The following is an 18,059-nucleotide window of genomic DNA, read 5'->3' on the forward strand; positions in this document are numbered from 1 at the left end:
GATCGCGCGGCGAACGCCGGCGACCGCTGCGCCATCTCGCCGCCAGACGGCCAACACAGTCGGTAAAAAACGGACGGTTTTTTCGGGAAAAAACCGACACCGCGGGAATTGGCGGGAACTTGACGAGGAAGATTGATCGATTTGTAGGACGTTTATTTTAAACGTACGTGTGTCGGATTTTTGATAGTAATCGTCTAGTGCAGAATTTCGTTTCAATTCTATCGGATTCTGCAAGTACAGATTGAACAGTTTCTTCAGTTGGCAACACGGAATTGCTCCTTTTTTTGCGACATAAAGGTATTTGATACGTGTTCGTACGGTTTGAATAAACGATACGGGGAAACGAATACCGAACATCGTAGCAAGTGAAAATAAAGTTGAGCATGTACTAAACGCGCGAGCTTCGTTGGAGAACGGGCGGAATATAGCGAACATAGACGGCGATTAGGTTAAAGAATGCATAAGCCGTTATACAGGAAGCAAATTTGCCGGGTTGTTAAATTTTCAGTTCCGCGTGCGGGCTCCGGCGTTTTCCGCGGGCGGACCTACGACAACACGCACCGAACCAAAATGTATTTGCATACAAATTGAAATTTTCGGTTTCCTTCGTGCGCCGTTCTAACGTTGAATGAACAATGCGCGGTTTATGTATGTATAAAGTACTGTACGTATGTCGCGGTGAATATCGCGCGATCGACGTGTGTTTATTACTTGCGAATGCCTGTCACAATTCATCAACCTAATTGCGGCATTGTTAAACGACTCACGATCCGTGGCCGGGCGTGCATGCGTGGAGAGTGTAACGCTGTCTGCGTGCTGCGTCGAAAATCCTCAAGGCGAAATTTAGTTACGCGGTCAGCTCGCGCGCGCGCGCGCGCGCACACGCGTCCATAAACCGGGAACGCGTGAGGCATTCGTGAAATGCGATCGGAGGACCACCCGTAACGCCGATCCTCCTCCTTCCACGTACTCACCATCGACGTCCGCGTTTACGACGCCTGGTCGATTTGTGGCCGCGATAAAAATTCCCGAGTGAAAGGTGTGCGTGAATGTTTGCCGGCGGGGAAAAAACGAAAGACGAAGAAAATTGAGAGAACCGGACAACGATAACGGAAAATATGGTAAAGAGAGGGGGGAGAGATAGCAAGAAAAAATTCGAGGAAATCAACGATCGTTACACACTTAACGCAACGGGTATAAATTGCGCTGTGAAAAGAAACGGAAAGTCGTGGTGCGAATGAAATTAATCTAGCGCGAGTGACGGCCCGACCGTGGAAGATTGAATGCCTGAAAGTACTGAAATTCCCAAGAACACGATCGTTATATAATTAGTCTCACTCGATCACGCAGTTGGGTATCGTGGCACCAGCGGCGGGCATTCTACATTATAGTAGGAAAGTAGTGCAAAGCACGGCAAAGCAATTGATCAATATAGCGCCAACAACCCCTCGTAACCACCCTTCTTCAGCTTCCAGTCCTCGTCGTCTGCCCACCCGCGCCCTCTCTCTCTCTCTCTCTCTCTCTCTGTTACGCTTCGGCTCAACTCCCAACGGCGCAGAGAGAACGCACCCCCATAACAAGTTTCTTACTCATCTTTTTCGTTCAATAACTCTCCATCCAAGATGGCCACCGCGGTCGTCCCTCATTGGCTGGGGGAAGGGGTGGTCGCAGGGGTCTGTACGGGGTTTGGGTGACCCGAGAGGCGAGGAAACCGAGAGAGAGAGCGCGAGAGGAAGAGGGGAGGAGGGGGTTGGAAGCAGTGACGCCATCTATCTTCCGTTGCCTTGGCTCGGCGTAACATAAGGCAAGATAAATTGCGGGATCTCCCGGGTTCTTGAACCTTTCTGGCAAATTGCATAAGAATATCCACCCTCCACCCAACCCGCTCCCTCTCTCTCTCTCTGTCTCCCCTTCACCCCCTTCCCGCCCCCCTCCGACTGCCCTCGCGGCTCCAATGGAATTGGAATTAACTCGAATAAATCACCTCGGTGGCTCTCTGTACGGCTACGCAGAGAGTTGCTCGTCTCTTTGCTCCAAGGAGTTCAAATTTCTTTTTTACAACGATGCAGTGCTTCCTGCCATTCTGTCCTCTTTTCTCTCTCTCTCTCTCTCTCTCTCTCTCTCTCTCTCTCTGGTAATTCGTCAGGGATGATACAGTGTTGCGGAGGCAATCGGTGGATAATTAACAAGGCGTTTTATATATTTTACCCGCGATCACTTTTGTTTGCCATAGGTTGGTACGGTGTTACGTGAAAGATGCGAATAGTTGGTGTACGCTTTACCAGGACCGTTATAACGAGCGATATTTTGTATTTTATTCGTGTAAACAACCAACGATAGATAAATTGATATCGTGCATCACGTGTAGTGTGATTTACCACGATCGTTATTAATTTTTCGCGACAACCGCGTGCATAATCTAAGGCTAAACACCGTGTTTCGTTGTTTATTTTGTAGTTTAGAGGGACGGGGGAATTACCTTTGGCAAACAGCCCGGAAAAAATAATAACGCAATGCTAAATAATACGGTTATTTATTGGACGACGAGATTTCACGTATTTCACGAAACTTCCAGCCAAGGCAAATAGAGGGTATTATGTCATGGCAATTGTAAAGGCGAAGAGTAAGTGGAAGATAAAAGCGATCGAACCGTTGCCCGCTAGCCAGGCTCATAAAGCAGTGCCGGCATCTGGCGGCATTCGTGAGAACAAACGAAACAACGTACGGAAGACGAAGTATTGGGTGCGCGGGCGCATCATGGTCCATTGATCGAAAGATATTGTAGCCCCTGTGAAATCAGCCAAAGACAAATTTTCAGATCTACCACGGCCAATTTTTACGAACCTCCCTTCGTTCACCATTTTCCTTTCAGTGACCACGAACAAAATGGGTCGTTAAACTGATTAACCGATTACGTAACGAGATGTAAAATCTGTGGTGTAAAAGGTCAAATATCCCTAGCCAACTTTGCATCGAAATGGAGTTAAAATTTCCAAAACTATTTAATTAAAAAATAAACAACAATACGTGTAGGAAGATCGAGTGATCTCTCTCTCTCTCTCTCTCTCTCGGAGCACCTCGAACGATATCTCAATTGCAGGAAACACGATGATGGTCCCCCACCCGATGGTTGGTGGCGCGTGGAAGGGAACTGGTTATCATTGCCGAGTGGTTGGCTTTCCGTATTGCTTTCCGTATATTGTGCCAGGTCAGTAAATCCGAAACCGAGCTTTACGATTTGTTTACTCCGCAGTGGGTTATGGGACCCGGTTATATAGCCATAGGTATGCGGGGGCCATAAACGCGTCTGTTATGAGCTCGTAAACCGTGAGAGCCCCACTCGACGCTTGCCGTTCTACCGGCACTCTCCTCTCCCACCACCGATAGTCCATCGTAAAACAAGCGTTTTACGATTCCTGCCTATCGCTGATGATACCGCCACCGTGCGGCCACAAGTACTTACGCTGCCAACCAGTATCGCCTTTCCCAAATCTCTTCGCACCTTTTTCGTCAAGTTTAAACCTCCGATCGTCTACGTTCGATTCCGTCCACCTCGCACAATCGACAAGAAAGAAAAACAAATTATACAATTTCCCTATATAAATTCTTCCATTTTATCTAACCTAGAAAATCGCACGTCCAAAGTGCAACAACGATACGAGATCTAACCCTAAAACGAAGACACTCGGGAGTGCAACGAAAAACCTCGTTGACCCTGGCACAAGTACACGAAACGGGAACGTATCGCTCGTTCGCATGGTTCCGCAATCCTCGTAACCGTATCGAGACCGCCTGGCAATGGGGTATCGGAATAACAGATCGGCGTAACAGTTTCACTGGGCGATCGGCGCGCCCCTGGCGGTTGGCGTTCGATCGACGTAGGCCGTGGTATCGGCGATGACGCCGCACTCTCTACGTCACCGCTCTCGACGGAATGTAGCCCTGACGTCATTCAGTCCATAGAGAGGGACGAAACCGAGAGACACACACTTTGTGTATACGACGGCGTGGTGGCCAGCGGTGACGTAACACCGTGCCTAGCAGAGAGAGAGAAACCCGTGGCCAGCCATACTGGCGTAGGTAGGGGAAGGAAGAAAAGGGAGCCATTATAGAAGGGGCGCGACTAGGCTGAATCCTCCCCACCGACCGGTCGGCCCACCGAGGAAACAGCTGTCAGCTGCGTGGAGTTGCGGACCCTGTCGTCTCACCCACCAACCCTCCTTTCCCCGTTACTCCACGTGTTAGTGTGTGTGTCGCTACCACGCGCGCGCGCTCTTCTTCTTTCTCTATCTTCTTCGGTTGTGTCTGTTCTACCAAGCTGATCCCATCCACACGCACACAGAGAGAGAGAGAGAGCTGAGCAACCAGCCAGCCAGCCAGCCACCCACCCCCGATGTTAAAATATTCCGGTGGGCGAGCGAGCGCGGGACGGGAATAGCCCGGGAGAGTTATGGCCGCCTCTGAGACTCAAATAACTCTTTAATCCGCGGGCGCGTGTACGCTCTTCGCGCTCCTTTCTACCGTACCTTCCTCCCTATCTTTCTCTACTTTCTCCCTCTCTCCCGCACGGCTGCTGACGGTGATTTTCCTAGGTGGACGCAGGCTATTTGCGATCCCCCCAGTACTAAACGAAAAGCGGCCCGTGAAAATTTCATCGAGGCCGTGTCGCGGCTTTTTCACCTCGCTTTTGATCTCTCTACTCTTAGGCGCACTCTATTTCACGCTCGCCACACCATGCGCCACGGCGCCGCGCCGATCCACGTTTCACTTTCGCCCCGCTATAAATTGGCTAATTAGGCTACCGGTAAGGCCGCTACCTCCGCGGTGTAGCGTACACTCGAGCCCCGCATTCTATCTCGTCTGTGCTTCTCCGTTCACCGTGGATCTCGTACAATACCAGCTTATTGCTATTTATAATTGGCTTGTAACGCGAGCGCGCGCGTTACTCGTCAACGTTTAAATTGGCCAGGACTGATACGAGGTACACGCTGCAACAAGTGCTCGTGGAAACGATTTGATCCACGTATTTATGTCGGACAGACAGAATCGCGTGGTAGAAAGAACAAAAAGATAGTAATTTTGTACAGGCGGAGCGCACCCGGTTTGTAATACCCACAGCCAAGTATTTTCACCCGTTAAGATTCTACCTAATACAATTGACAAAACGCGAGCCACTGTGTTCTGTTAGACAAAATCGTGTCGAGTTAAAAAATTTCCAAACTAGACGCTCGTATATTTGCCGACGAAATTACTTGATACATCGCTGTCGCGCCGAACCGTATTTACCGGTGGTAATTCCGCAAGTAATTTCCAGATAACGTGTTCTTCGTTAAAACAATTTGTTGCACACCTATGAATCACGTAATCCGACGGTGTCAAAATAACTGTTTATTTTCAGAACGTAACAACCCGCAATTTCAAACCTTTTCCCCCCATATTTTCTGCCCGATTGTAAGTACCTCGTTTGTAAACTATCGCATCTCTCAGTCCGCGTTCTCTTTTTTCCCTTTTTTTTTTTCGCCACGTATAGATATCTTATTGCGAGAATTCCAGAGACAAAGAAGGAAAAGCAAGAGAAGTTTTTCCACGAGGGGGGGAAAAAAACGGCGAAACATCCAGTCAAACCTGATAAAGAGACATCAATGAACCGAAAAAGGAGAGGAACGAGGAGATCTCGATCTCGATCTCGATCAGACGAGAGAGCGCGCCGATACGGATTGAGTCGCGCGACACGAAGTGAAACAGATCGCGTCGGTCGTTCTGCACGAATTTGTCGCGGATTAAAAAATTCCTCGAGATCGAACCGTGTTCGCGGAGCAACCGGTAATTAAATGCGACACAATCCAAACGCGACGCTTGTTTTCCCTTTTTATTTTCTTTGCTCCCCTCTCCATGGAAATCGTCGCATCCCACCCGGTATTCCATCTTTTCTACGTGTGAAAGAGGCGACGTTGGTGTTGGTAAGTGCACGCAAATTAAATATCCTCGGCTGGTTCGCGTGTAAGAATACACACGTTCAGCCAGGGCGCCAGAAAGATATATCGTTCGACCAATTTGTTCTTCGTGAGGAAATCCATTATTAGGCGAAGCACGAACTTTTGCGACTAATTGCGAGCGTTGTGTGCCCGTGGCCGCGCCAGCTCGCCTCGCCATGCTCAAACTTCTCGTCGAACACGAGCTGAACGCGTGCAGAAACCGAACCCTGAAACAGAGAGAGAGAGAGTCGCTGTTCTCTCTCTCTTTCTCCGTGTCTCGTGCGTAGACGCGAAAATAATGTATATTCATGGGCCCATTGCAACGTTAATGATTCGTTCGGCCGATAAAGCGGCCGGCAATACGCCGCTTAAGGACACTTTACGATCTTTATTTCGCGGCTCGATAAGCCGACTCGACTTTCACGTGCTGCCACTTACGTTTTACCCGGTTCCCGTGACCTTTCTACGCCGTTCGATAAGCCACTTCCGCCGTGGAACGATCTTAATTGTATACGTAAAAGTCCTGCGGAAACGTAGGAAAACAGAGAGGGAGAAGAGAAAAAGAAGCGTGTCGATCAAGATGGTCAGGTCGACGTCGTCGTTTTTTTTTGCCCTCGAGTTTGTCGCTCGAATTGGACAGTACGACGAAATTTAGGTCTTCCAGAGTGAGAGAAGAAGCTCCGGAAAATAGGAGCCAGGTTTTTCCTCGAGCAGGAACTTTATTGCCCTCAGGTAAACGTAAAAAGTGTCCAAGGTCTTGGTTCGTGTTAAAAAAAAAAGGAGAACACCCGTGGATCGTTGGAGAATCCTCGAGCAAGGACGAGATCGTCCCGGGGTATATTGGCATCGGTAGATAAGCGAGGCCTAAAAAGGGCCACCCTCGAAATTCTCCCCGTAGCCGCGACGTCGAAGGTCGAACGTCTGAGGAAAAGTCAGACGGAGGAACCGCGGCACGTTGTAAAACCATAAATCTGCGCTTCGCCGGTTTTGTCCGGCTGAAAAGGCCTGGAAAAAGAGGATCGACCGGAGGGAAAAAAGTGCTGGAACTCGTTAAGTACAAAGAGATCGTGTTCCGCCATTGACGAACAAGGTTCTTGCGGAGATTTTACGGCTCGGATCGCCGGCGAACTGGAGAAACCACGTGTGAAATTTCAGTAAACAATTCAATCTTGGATATCGTTCGAAAGATTAAAATCGTTAAAAAGATTCCTTCGAAAATTCGATATCACCGTGCCGCCATTTCTAAATGAAATAAAAAAGAAAAAGAAACGGCCGGTGAAGTACGGTGGAGAAAGGAGAGAGAGAGATCATCGAAAGGAGGAGCAATTGATGACGCTCGGAGGCGTCAGTTTCGCCCGTGAATAAATCACGCGGATCTATCGGATGATCGGTAATCGAAGGAATAAACGAGCCAGCCGCTCCGATAAGATACTGCACACCGGTCGAATCCTGCCGGATAATTATTTGGCTGCACCGGGTCAGGTAAACTTATCTCACGATGCTAGATAATCAAATCTCCGGGAGTACGGTTTTTTCCTCAGCGGTTCGGCGAGGGTGGGTTGTGGAAGAGGGGAGAGGCCCAGTCGTTCTCCAAGGTCGGGCCTCAACAGCCCCCGTATACTCATAAGCGAATGAGGACAACAGTCGGTCATCGTGGCGGCCGTAAATCAAGCGGTGGCGTTTTTCGGCTGTGCTAGCGCAGGCAAAAAGGGAAGAAAAGGGACGAAAAAAGGGAGGCGTCGGGGCAAAAACTCCGCTCTGTCCGGCTTGTTATAAGCGGTCTCCTCCGCTCGGTTAGCCAGCCGGACGACGAGGCGAGGCACGAGTAGTAGGGTGAGGTGGGCCTTAAAACCCGAGAGAACCCGACGCGACGGATAAAGAGAGAACGGTGGAATAAGCGAAAGGGAGCGAAAGGGAGCGAAAGAGAGGAGGAAGGGGAAAGGGAAGTTTGCCGGAGGAACAATGCCCAAAGTCACGAGGAAGAATGCGGTCCGTCGGGCTACACGGGGATCCACGAACGAAAACCTCGTGGGTGCCCATTGGCTCGGCCATCGATACTCTTCCCAACAGGGGAGACACACGCGCTCTTTCCGACCGGCGACAAATACACCGGAGAATTTACTGCTCCGCCGGTCGTTACGTCATTTCGCCTCTTTCAAGTGAACCGCGTTTGCCTCGCGAGCTCTTTGTATTCCCGCGAACACTCTCTGCACGCAAATCACGCCACCTTGCTCCCCCTCCCGCCCTTCCTCTCTACGATTAACCCTCTTTTAATCGCGCCAAACTTCTACGCCCGCGAGTGTACACGATTTAAGATAGCCAGTTTGGTCGCGCGCCGTTCCAACATTCTGTAGCGATCGTGTCGAGCGGAGAACGAACGGGCCAACTAATCGAGTTCGCGTTGTACCTTTCGGTGAACTTCCGGTAATATTGCAACCGCCTGGAGGTGTATATCTGTACATCGATAACACGGTGACCGTGAAACGGCGGTATCGGCGATAAAGTAGTGTAAACTAACGCGGGAGGGAAGGTCAGGCATGTGGTTACTGTCCGGAGGAAAATATGAAAAAGTGGGGCTGCAACGGCGGGGTGGAGGAGGATAACAAATTGCAGGCGCGTGCGTGGTGCGAGGACGCGTTTCGTTCAGCTTCTCGCGTGTCGCTCGATCGTACACGACTGTAGGATCGCGGATCGATAAACGGCGATTGCGCAATTGCTATCCATTGTGCTCATTTGAGAAGCGGCGCTGCTATGAATACAATAGAACCGTTCCGCGAACAAGACGTAAAGATCGTGAACGGTCGCGAAACGGACTCGCGTCGTTCGTGTATCACCGGTAGCCGAAGCCGGTACGAAACCCGTTGAAACTTTTAACACGGTGAATAAAACACCTAACGAATCGTCCAACGTGGCACGTAGCCGCGTTTAAGCGTAATTGCAGATTATCTGCCGCGCGGTAATTGCCGGCTCGCGTCTAATCGAGCATCGCCACGCTCAATTTGCGAGAATATTAACGCTCGATCGCGCGATGAAGATGCAGAGGTCGTGCGCGAACGAGGGTATAAAGAGACGCTGGTGGTGTCCTGTAATTTCTGACGTTGGAACGCGTTGTTAGGCAGCGCGTCACTCGATCGTTAAACCCCTCAAAATGGATACCCTTTCATCTCGCCGAATTACACGAATTACACGAAACGCGTGCGACCACATCGATCGAGCCACGGAATCGAGAGGAAGACGGGGCCGTACAGAGTCGCCTACTTCCCCAACGAGCTGCACACCAAAATTACCGTGCTAACGCTAATGTCACCCTCTGTGGTGAGATAAGAAGCTCGAGGCGGCGATTTCATTCCTCTTTCTCTCTCTTTCTCCGCTTGCTTTCTTATCCCAGACCCTTCGACTTGAGTTATGAGAGCGATTTTTATTATTCGCCGTCTTCTCTCCCGTTTCTTGCCGTCGACCAAACCACCCTCTTTTTCCTATTTGCCATGGACGCTCCATAGGCGTCTGAAACTTTTTCTCGGAAAAAGAGGGGAACGTTGTTCGAAGTTGTACACGGAGGGAGGAAGATAGAAAAGGGGAGAAAGGATAAAGGATCGAGGCGGTAGCAAATTGATGCGGAGAATTGAGTTTCGAATAGCGTAATTTCGACTGGTATCGCGATACGTAATTTACCGCGGTCGACGAACTAAAAAGACCACCTACAAAACACTCCCTCTCTTTCTCTCTCTCTTCGAAGGAATAGTTTCTTTTCGTGTACGAAGTTTCTCGGCGGGGAACAATTCAACGGGTAAATACCACATTCTCGCGTTCACTGTCACGCGAAATTCGGTAATGTTTCATCCAACTTTCCATCGTGTTAACATTCAATTCTCCCCCGCTGGAATTAGAATTCTCGTTCCAATTTCACATCCCCCGAATCTCTCCCCCACGCGTCTACACGGATAATCGTGATCGATCGGGAAAAAATCAGGGTGCAATTAAACGGAGATCTCGTGGAGCGAGGATGATAAAGCGATATAGGATAGTCGGTAATCGGCAATGGGCCGAAAGACTGTCGAGCCACCCCGTAAACAACGTTACAGTAATGTACTCCCGTGGTGCTCACCCCGTTCTCGCGCCATCTCTCTTCTCGCGCCCACTATAGACCAACTATAATAGCGCGTTACACCGTGTATAACCGTTGCAAACTCTTACCCACACGCTCGCAGAAATAATACACGCGTTTCTAACACGCTTGTATAAAGTCGAGAAGAGTGGGGCTGAAATGCTTTACATGTGTACGTGTATTACACAACGAGGAGGAGGCAGGGGTGGAGGATGTAAAAGAGAGAGAGAGAAACGGAGGAGAGAATGTTGAGAGGGATGAGGCACACGCAGAGAGTTATGATGCCGCACAATTAGCAGTTCGTGTGAGAGAGATCGATCGCTGCCGAGAACATACATCAACGGTGTAAACGCAGGACACGTATCGCGTTTATATACGCGGAAACGCGAGCGTTCCGTAATACCTCCGCGCGCGCACACTCGCACGCCCGTCGCCCGTCGGTGTCGCTCGAAAACTTTCGAACCGCCCGAAAATTTACACGCCACCGGATTACTTTTCTGGACGCTGCGCTGCTGTCTTTTGCTTTCTCGTGAAACGTGTAATTTTTTCTTTTTCGGAGTCTGATTTATTTTGGAGGTGTTTGTAGGTGTTGCAAGATTGTCGCGGGTGGAATTTTTGTTGTTGATTGTTTTTAATGTGATTTTCGGGTAGGTTATTTGTGCAGTTACGCAGACTTAACCCTTTAACGTTCATGCCCGAGTCTCGTCTATTGTCTTTCTATTCTATTGCGAAAATGTAAGTCGCAGCATTAGAAATAAATGGAAAACTTATTTCTGTACGCCTAGGAAGTTGATCATTTCTGAGCGTTAAGGGGTTAATAAGTTCCTAAGTGACAAAATTTTGCCACTTCCACGAACGCGTGAATTCACGGAATGGTCGCTACTGCCAATCCAATTTTACCCAAGAGTCTATTATCATCCGTGCTTAATTTTTCAATTTCCAATCTTTTCGCCCGTTACATACACGCCCTCTTTCACAAAAAAAATATACTCGTCGATTCAATCTCTCCCTCGCCCATGCTAGAACAGCTCACCAATGGGTCACGTCGGTCAACAAGAGCCTCACTCGATGACCCAACGGTGGGTCACGCCCCTCCCGAACCTGTTAAACTTCCAACCAAACATCGCCGCGAAATTTCGTGACCGCGATATCTCGACTCTCAACGCGAAATTGTAATTTTAATATTGCAACAGCAAAGAGGAAACGGCTCGTTCGCGGAGCGTCGGTCGAGGGAGAGGCGGCGGGTTGATGTTTCGTCAATGGGAGGGAGATTAAAACGGTGGCGAAATACGGCGTCGCGCCGTTAACATTAGCCGAGGAGGGGGAAGAGGCGGGGCGGGAGGGTTTGCTTGTAAATGCGTCGATCCGTCATGTTATCGTTACTTCCGTTTACGCTTCATTAATTTTAATTAATTTCTATAGCCGTTCGTTCGGCAGCCGGCGATGATTCATCCCGGACCGGGGCTATTATCCGTGTTTTTAACGGATCTATCGCAAATGAACTTTCGCGAATTTGCCCGGCGAATTAAAGCGAGCGAGCTGGCTGGCTAGCGCGAGCGCGTGCCGCGCGTACTCAAAAACTTCATTTACATCAGAGGGAGAGGGGCGAACCCGGTAATTTATCGCGGAGGAAAGGTTGCGCGAACAAGTTGAAAGATAATATTTAATCGCGTATTAATTTTCAGTAATTTCACCGGAGAGAAGAATACACGGCACACTTGCCAGTGTATGCGCGCGTGTATGTGTGTGTTATTGAACAGAGAAGAAGAATACGGTATGGAATGTGTGTATATAAATGGAAGCCGGTACGGAAGACCCGAGAAATTTCCACGGTGGCCGCACTTTCGAAGGTCAGATATATACGCGGAATCGTAAACAAGAACCGCAGCCAGTTGTAAAACCATAAATCTACGCTTTGGCATACTTTCTTAGCTCCCGAAACGGCACAACAGTGAAACTTACTTATTCCACCTTCCTCTCCGCGATAAACACACGAACAAAGGAAACACTAGTATTATAAAAAATTCGCAAATGTCCCGTTTAATTACCTGTTTGCAACATTCTCCATCTCGTCGAGTCCACCCATCAATCCCGTTTCTCGGCGAGCGTGTCACCACGCGGAAGGGAGACTGGTCGCGAAAAATATCTCGGTCACTGGTCACACACAGCAGAAGAGTACACACTTTGGTGGCTGAACGGGTTCGTTTTCGTGAGAGTCCTGCGCCTCCCTCCTCTCCCTCACGCTCTTTCCGGTGCACGGGCAGTATTTCTCAAGGGCGCGTGCCACCGGACTAAGTTACGAGGCGTTTATGAGCCATAAGCGATTCCACGGGGTAGATAGAGTTACTTAGACGAGTTATTTCACTACTTTCGTGCTGGATGGCGCGAGTGGGACGGGCTAAGTTGACGCGTCTTACGGCAGCCCGCTCGGCCGGATCAGAAGGACCGCCTGCGACTGCCTGATTTACTATGGTGGACCCAACGTGCCATGGACCCGCTCTACCCTGCCTCTCTCTCTCTCACTCTCTCTGGCTATGATGGGATTTTCTGACGGGGGTAAAAGGGGGACTGGTTAGAATAGAAGGGTAGGGGTTCGTTGGGGTGGGGCTTACGGAATTGTCCCGGGACCAACTTCCACGCTTGTGTCTTTCACGTGTCACCACCGTAACCACTCCGAATAAGGTCGTTCTTCTATCTTCTGTTTTTCGTCCCTCGGTATTTACATTCGACATTTTCCTCTTTTTTCACTTTGGAAAAACAGGGGAAGAGAGTGTCTTAACCCTTTAACCTGTAACAACGTGTCAGACTCGTGGCAGAGATTCTGGTGAAGGTGTGACAAAAGTAGTTACATTTGTAACAGAAATGAATTGGAACCTTAACTTTCGTTTTAATTTGTAAGACTGAGGATTACTAAATGTAATTAATCTCTGTAAATGTAGTCACGAAAGAGATCGTAGGTTAAGGGGTTAACCATTGGCAGCCGATGACGTAGTTTTACGTCAATTTAACGTGGGTGCTTTCAGCGCCGTTCGTAAGTATTGGGACGAGTATTGTGTTCGTATAAAAAGTGCTTCCTATTTTTCGCGAAAGTTGCAATCAGACATCTCAAATTCGTTAGTAGAACAACCGAGTTCGTTATCAAGTTTTAGCATCGAACATGGAGATGATTTTTAAATTATCCACTTTCAATATTTCCAAATAATCTTATCTCTGCAAGATGTGCGTTTATGAAAATTGGGGAAGGAAGCGCAACGGAAGAATGCAAAATTTAATTATTGCCTTTTTCTAGAAGTGGAGTTACGAATGGAGTATGAATTATTTAGCGACAGTATTCGCAGTAAAAAATATATGCGTGCTCGTTCTATTATGAGATTCCAAACTGAATAACTTATTTTTCATAATTTTTATAATTTTTTAACGACTGTTTAATTAGCACGCAATAAGTGTTGTAATACTTACGAACGGGGGTGTAGATATGCGTAACGCGTCGGTTCGCATGATAGACCGGTGTTATCTATACATCATAAAATTTTGCTTATTGCGTGCATATGTAAGTGCAGCCGTGTATCGTATTACGTGAAACAGATAAAAATATAGATATTAAGAATGTAAGCAAAAGTAATTCCAAGTGCAAATTACGTGCATTTTATTTGTTACTTAATTCTTCGAGTCTGAACCTAACCTAAAAATAGAACAGATAACTTAATTAGAAATCGTTAAAACGTCAAATCTTTTTTGACCGCCATTTTAAAAAAATTTAAGTATCTTTTTATGAAAATTGGAAGCATCTACTTGAGGCTATTGAAGGTATATTACGTGGACGTTTTGTTTTAATTAAAGCTGCTCGAAAAACGAGAGTTGCTATTTTTAAGTCGAGTTTCACCAAGGCTGGAAGAATTATTTGGCAGAGGCGTAAAACGTTCATCGAGTTTCTAACGGAGGGAGCTGCGAATCCTTATCCCACATTTCCCTCGCATAGTTACACGTTGGCCGCGCGCTTTCATTCTTACTTAGCGGCGGCGAAAAAAAAACCAGAAGCGCGACATTCCTGCATTACGTTATCCAACGCATCGCGCTGCCTTTTTTTCCCTCGACGGGCCGCTTACCTAGAACCGCTCGCCCTCGTCTAGAACGCCGGAATCGAGGCCCATTAGAGCCGTTCCTTCCCTACGAAATATCCTACTATTTTATCGTATTTTGCAATAGTATCTTAAACTCCTATAATTCGCAAAAGAAAATGAAAAATTTAAAGGGAACATAAAAAAATTGCAAAATTTCTTAACCCATATGTCCCTTCCCTACGAAAAATCCTACTTTTTATGGTATTTTACAATAGTATCTTAAACTCCTATAATTCGAAAATAAAAATGAAAAATTTAAAGGGAACATAAAAAAATTGCAAAATTTCTTAACCCATATGTCCCTTCCCTACGAAAAATCCTACTTTTTATCGTATTTTGCAATAGTATCTTAAGCTCCTATAATTCGAAAATAATAATGAAAAATTTAAAGGGAACATAAAAAAATTGCAAAATTTCTTAACCCATATGTCCCTTCCCTACGAAATATCCTACTATTTTATCGTATTTTACAATAGTATCTTAAACTCCTATAATTCGAAAATAAAAATGAAAAATTTAAAGGGAACATAAAAAAATTGCAATAAATTTTTTAACCCATATATCCCATTTGAATACTCGAACAAAGATTTTCGTATAAAATAAATAAGAAATTTTGTAAAAAACTCCAAAGGGATCTGAAGGGATCGAGCAAGGGTAATGCAATTACTCAACTTTTGCGGAATAAAGAACAACCCGTAAAAAGATGAATTGCCGCAAAATTTCAAGGACCCTTCCACAACAGAAGCACTGGCGAAAATGAACGGGACAAGGCGTCTCCCTTCGCCCAAAACCACCGTCTTTAATTTCAATTTGTAATTCCACCGCGGGCCACCGAATTACGAGGATTCTTCGAGTCAATATCGTCGCGATGGCCGCGAGGGTCTCTCGCATATTAGAATATCTAATGAGACGAAATTTATCGTCCGCCTGGAACCCGGTACTTTTCAGAATTTTCCAAAGTATTAGGGCGGAGTTTAGGCCTAGAACGGTATACGCCTCGCAACCCTCCCCACTCGAATAGATTATGGTTGCACGCTTGCTGCCCGACTCCATAGGATCCGACGACAATAGCCCCCGGGGTGCAACCCTATTCGAAATCCTTAGGTATTTCCAACGCACACGCGTAATTTTCCTTTTTTCCCTATTCGACTGTGCACGCACAGTCTTTTCACGGGCCGATGGATTCCTTTCGCTGAATTAATAGGCGCTTATACACCGATCCATGTTCCTCCTAGCGACGTCCCGAACGCTTCTGACCTTTTCTCATAAAAAGACACACACGGGACACATGTGTTCACGAAAGGGGTTAGCTTTTCACTGCTTAGAATTAATTTCAATCTTCCTGTCACAATGGGAATGTAATCGTTCGAAAAAATTGTGCTTCTTTTTGTTGCTGTTGCAACAGATAAATAGAGGAGGCTCGACTGTTATATCCCTTTTAATATTAATATATCTTCCGGTGAATATAAATTTTGGAAATTGTATTACACGTTCGTTACTCGTACGAAAGATCGACATCGCCGAGCATTTACGCGTGTTCCATCGATAATAACCCCCCGGTGCACGGAATTTTTTCCCGCAGACACGTTTTATCGTGGACAAAGCTCGCTGGACGTCACAGCGGTTAGAAACGATAAGAACACGGCGGCGGCTCGAAGCCTGCGCGGTTAATTATTATTCCGCTAAGTAAGATCTCGATAAGAGGAGAACTGACTAGCCGGTTTCGAGCATCGGCATGCGAATTAAGCAATCATAGCCGCTCGCGGCGAGCGCGCCATTCGTCACTCACTGTCAGCCGAAGTTTCGTCGTGAACAGCATCGTTTCCCCGGTTTTATTACAATTTTATTCAAAACCGTTTTCTAGCCTCGCGGTTTCGCAACAGACGCGTTCCTTTCGTTCGCGTAGTCGCGATTTTCAATGCCAAAGCAGTGCTCGTACTCGTACGGTTGATTAAGTCGGGAGAAAAATTGTAATCAACTGGTGAACGTCTAGTATCGAGAACGAAATTTCTAGTTTTGAACGATCATTCTCGCTGTCCATCCTTTTCACGGACCTCCTCCTTTGATCGCTCGCGTGTCGACCGATGCAAAATTCGCGCGGTCGGTACACGCTCTCTCACACCGAACTCGGCCCTTAAATCCCGTAATTTTCGAATTGGCGCTATCAGATCGATGGAAGGCCGTTAACGGCAACCGGTTATCATCTTCTATGAAACTACGGGATGAAGATGTCGAGGCCGGTTCCTTTCACGCTTCTCACCTCTGTTTCATACTTTCTCAACGAAAAAAGAAAGCGTAGAGAACAGAGATAGAATTTCTGAATAATCTTCCCCAATACGCCCAATCGTCGATTCGAAAATTTCAATGAACAAAAACGAAATCGACGGGATTAGGACTTCTTAATTATCTCCTCGCCAATTCCAAACTTTCAGCGAATAAAACAAAAAGAATCGAAGGAAAGATAGCGCTGGAAACCCACCAAGATCGATCACTCCACCTCCCGTCAACCATAACTCTGGTTTTTAAACGGAAAAACCGTTCTTCGTCGATTACACGATCCCAGGAGGGATGAAGCACGGTATCGCGTTCGAAGTAACTCGGCGACTCAATTAGCCGGTCGCATCAATCTGAATTCGCGGCGAGCTTTGCCTGGACGGTTGATTGGCCCAGCTAGAATTACACCGCGACATCCCACGGCCTCACGGTTTCCCGGGGTGTAATGTTGTCGCGGCTAACGACAGAGAAACCAGTATATTAACTGCTCCGCGCACCGAAACCCTGTCAGACTGGTCGACAATGTGTGTACAGAGCTGTAGTATCTAGAGCCTAGCCTGGTCTAGCCTACGAGGAGAAGTGTCGGCGAGAGAACTGTTCGCACGAAGAGAGAGAGAGAGAGAGCGAGGGGTGGAAAGGTGGTATCAAACAGAAGGGGGTTAGAGGAGTGCTTGATATCCTACCTGGTGTGCGGTAATATGGTGTCGGTGCATTACGTAACAGTAAACTCGGTATTCAGGGTTAGGCGAGCACGTGTAGAGCGTTAACGTGCGTTCAGGGGGTTGCCGGTGGCGCTTTGCTACCAACGACACCCCTTTATCGAGGGGGTGGGACAACAGCAGGAGGAGGAAGAGGCGGAGGTGGTGGACACAGAGGGATGACAAACGACATCACCGGTTGGCACGGTGTTACGATGCCCGAGATCCATAACTGTCATCGCTTCTAAACTGGATCTCTGGGAGAAATTCAGATTGGCCGTGCGCGTATACCCTCGCCGACAGGTTGCGAAAATCGCGAAACGTGTTGAGTGATTGAAACGTACGCGTCGCGATACAACCCGTCGTGATCTATTGGCCGGGCGATAACGAGATGGACGCACAGTGGAAAGACTTGGAACACTGTGTGTAACGGCCCGTTACGTTAACAAGCCCCCCTCTCTCTCCCTCTCTCTCTCTCTTCCGTTTCTTCTAGAGCAACGTGTCGTTTAATTAACCACGGTCGCGAAAAGAGACGGTTACGACGAATTATTTTATACAGGTTAGGTAGGTAGGTAAGGTACACATACTTTTGGTAGGATAGAAAGGTGGATTTAAATTGTACGTACATAGGAGGATGAATAGGTCGGATAGATATTTTAACGTCACAACGATCAGATACAACAACGATGAATTATTTTTTAATTAAACCGTGTTAATTAAATTCCAGCCGGGTGACCAGGAAGCTCTGGCCCCCGGTGATACGACACTATTATTCTCCGTAAGTTCCTGTAAGAAACCTTAGCGCGCGGGGGCAAAAAGTTCAGGGCACTTTCGTCGGTATCGCAAGAAAAGGTGGATAGAGCCGGCGGGGGGGCGGTCGGGAGGG

The sequence above is a fragment of the Habropoda laboriosa genome, unplaced genomic scaffold (assembly GCF_001263275.1).
Source record: "Habropoda laboriosa isolate 0110345459 unplaced genomic scaffold, ASM126327v1 scaffold203, whole genome shotgun sequence".
NCBI lineage: Eukaryota > Metazoa > Arthropoda > Insecta > Hymenoptera > Apidae > Habropoda > Habropoda laboriosa.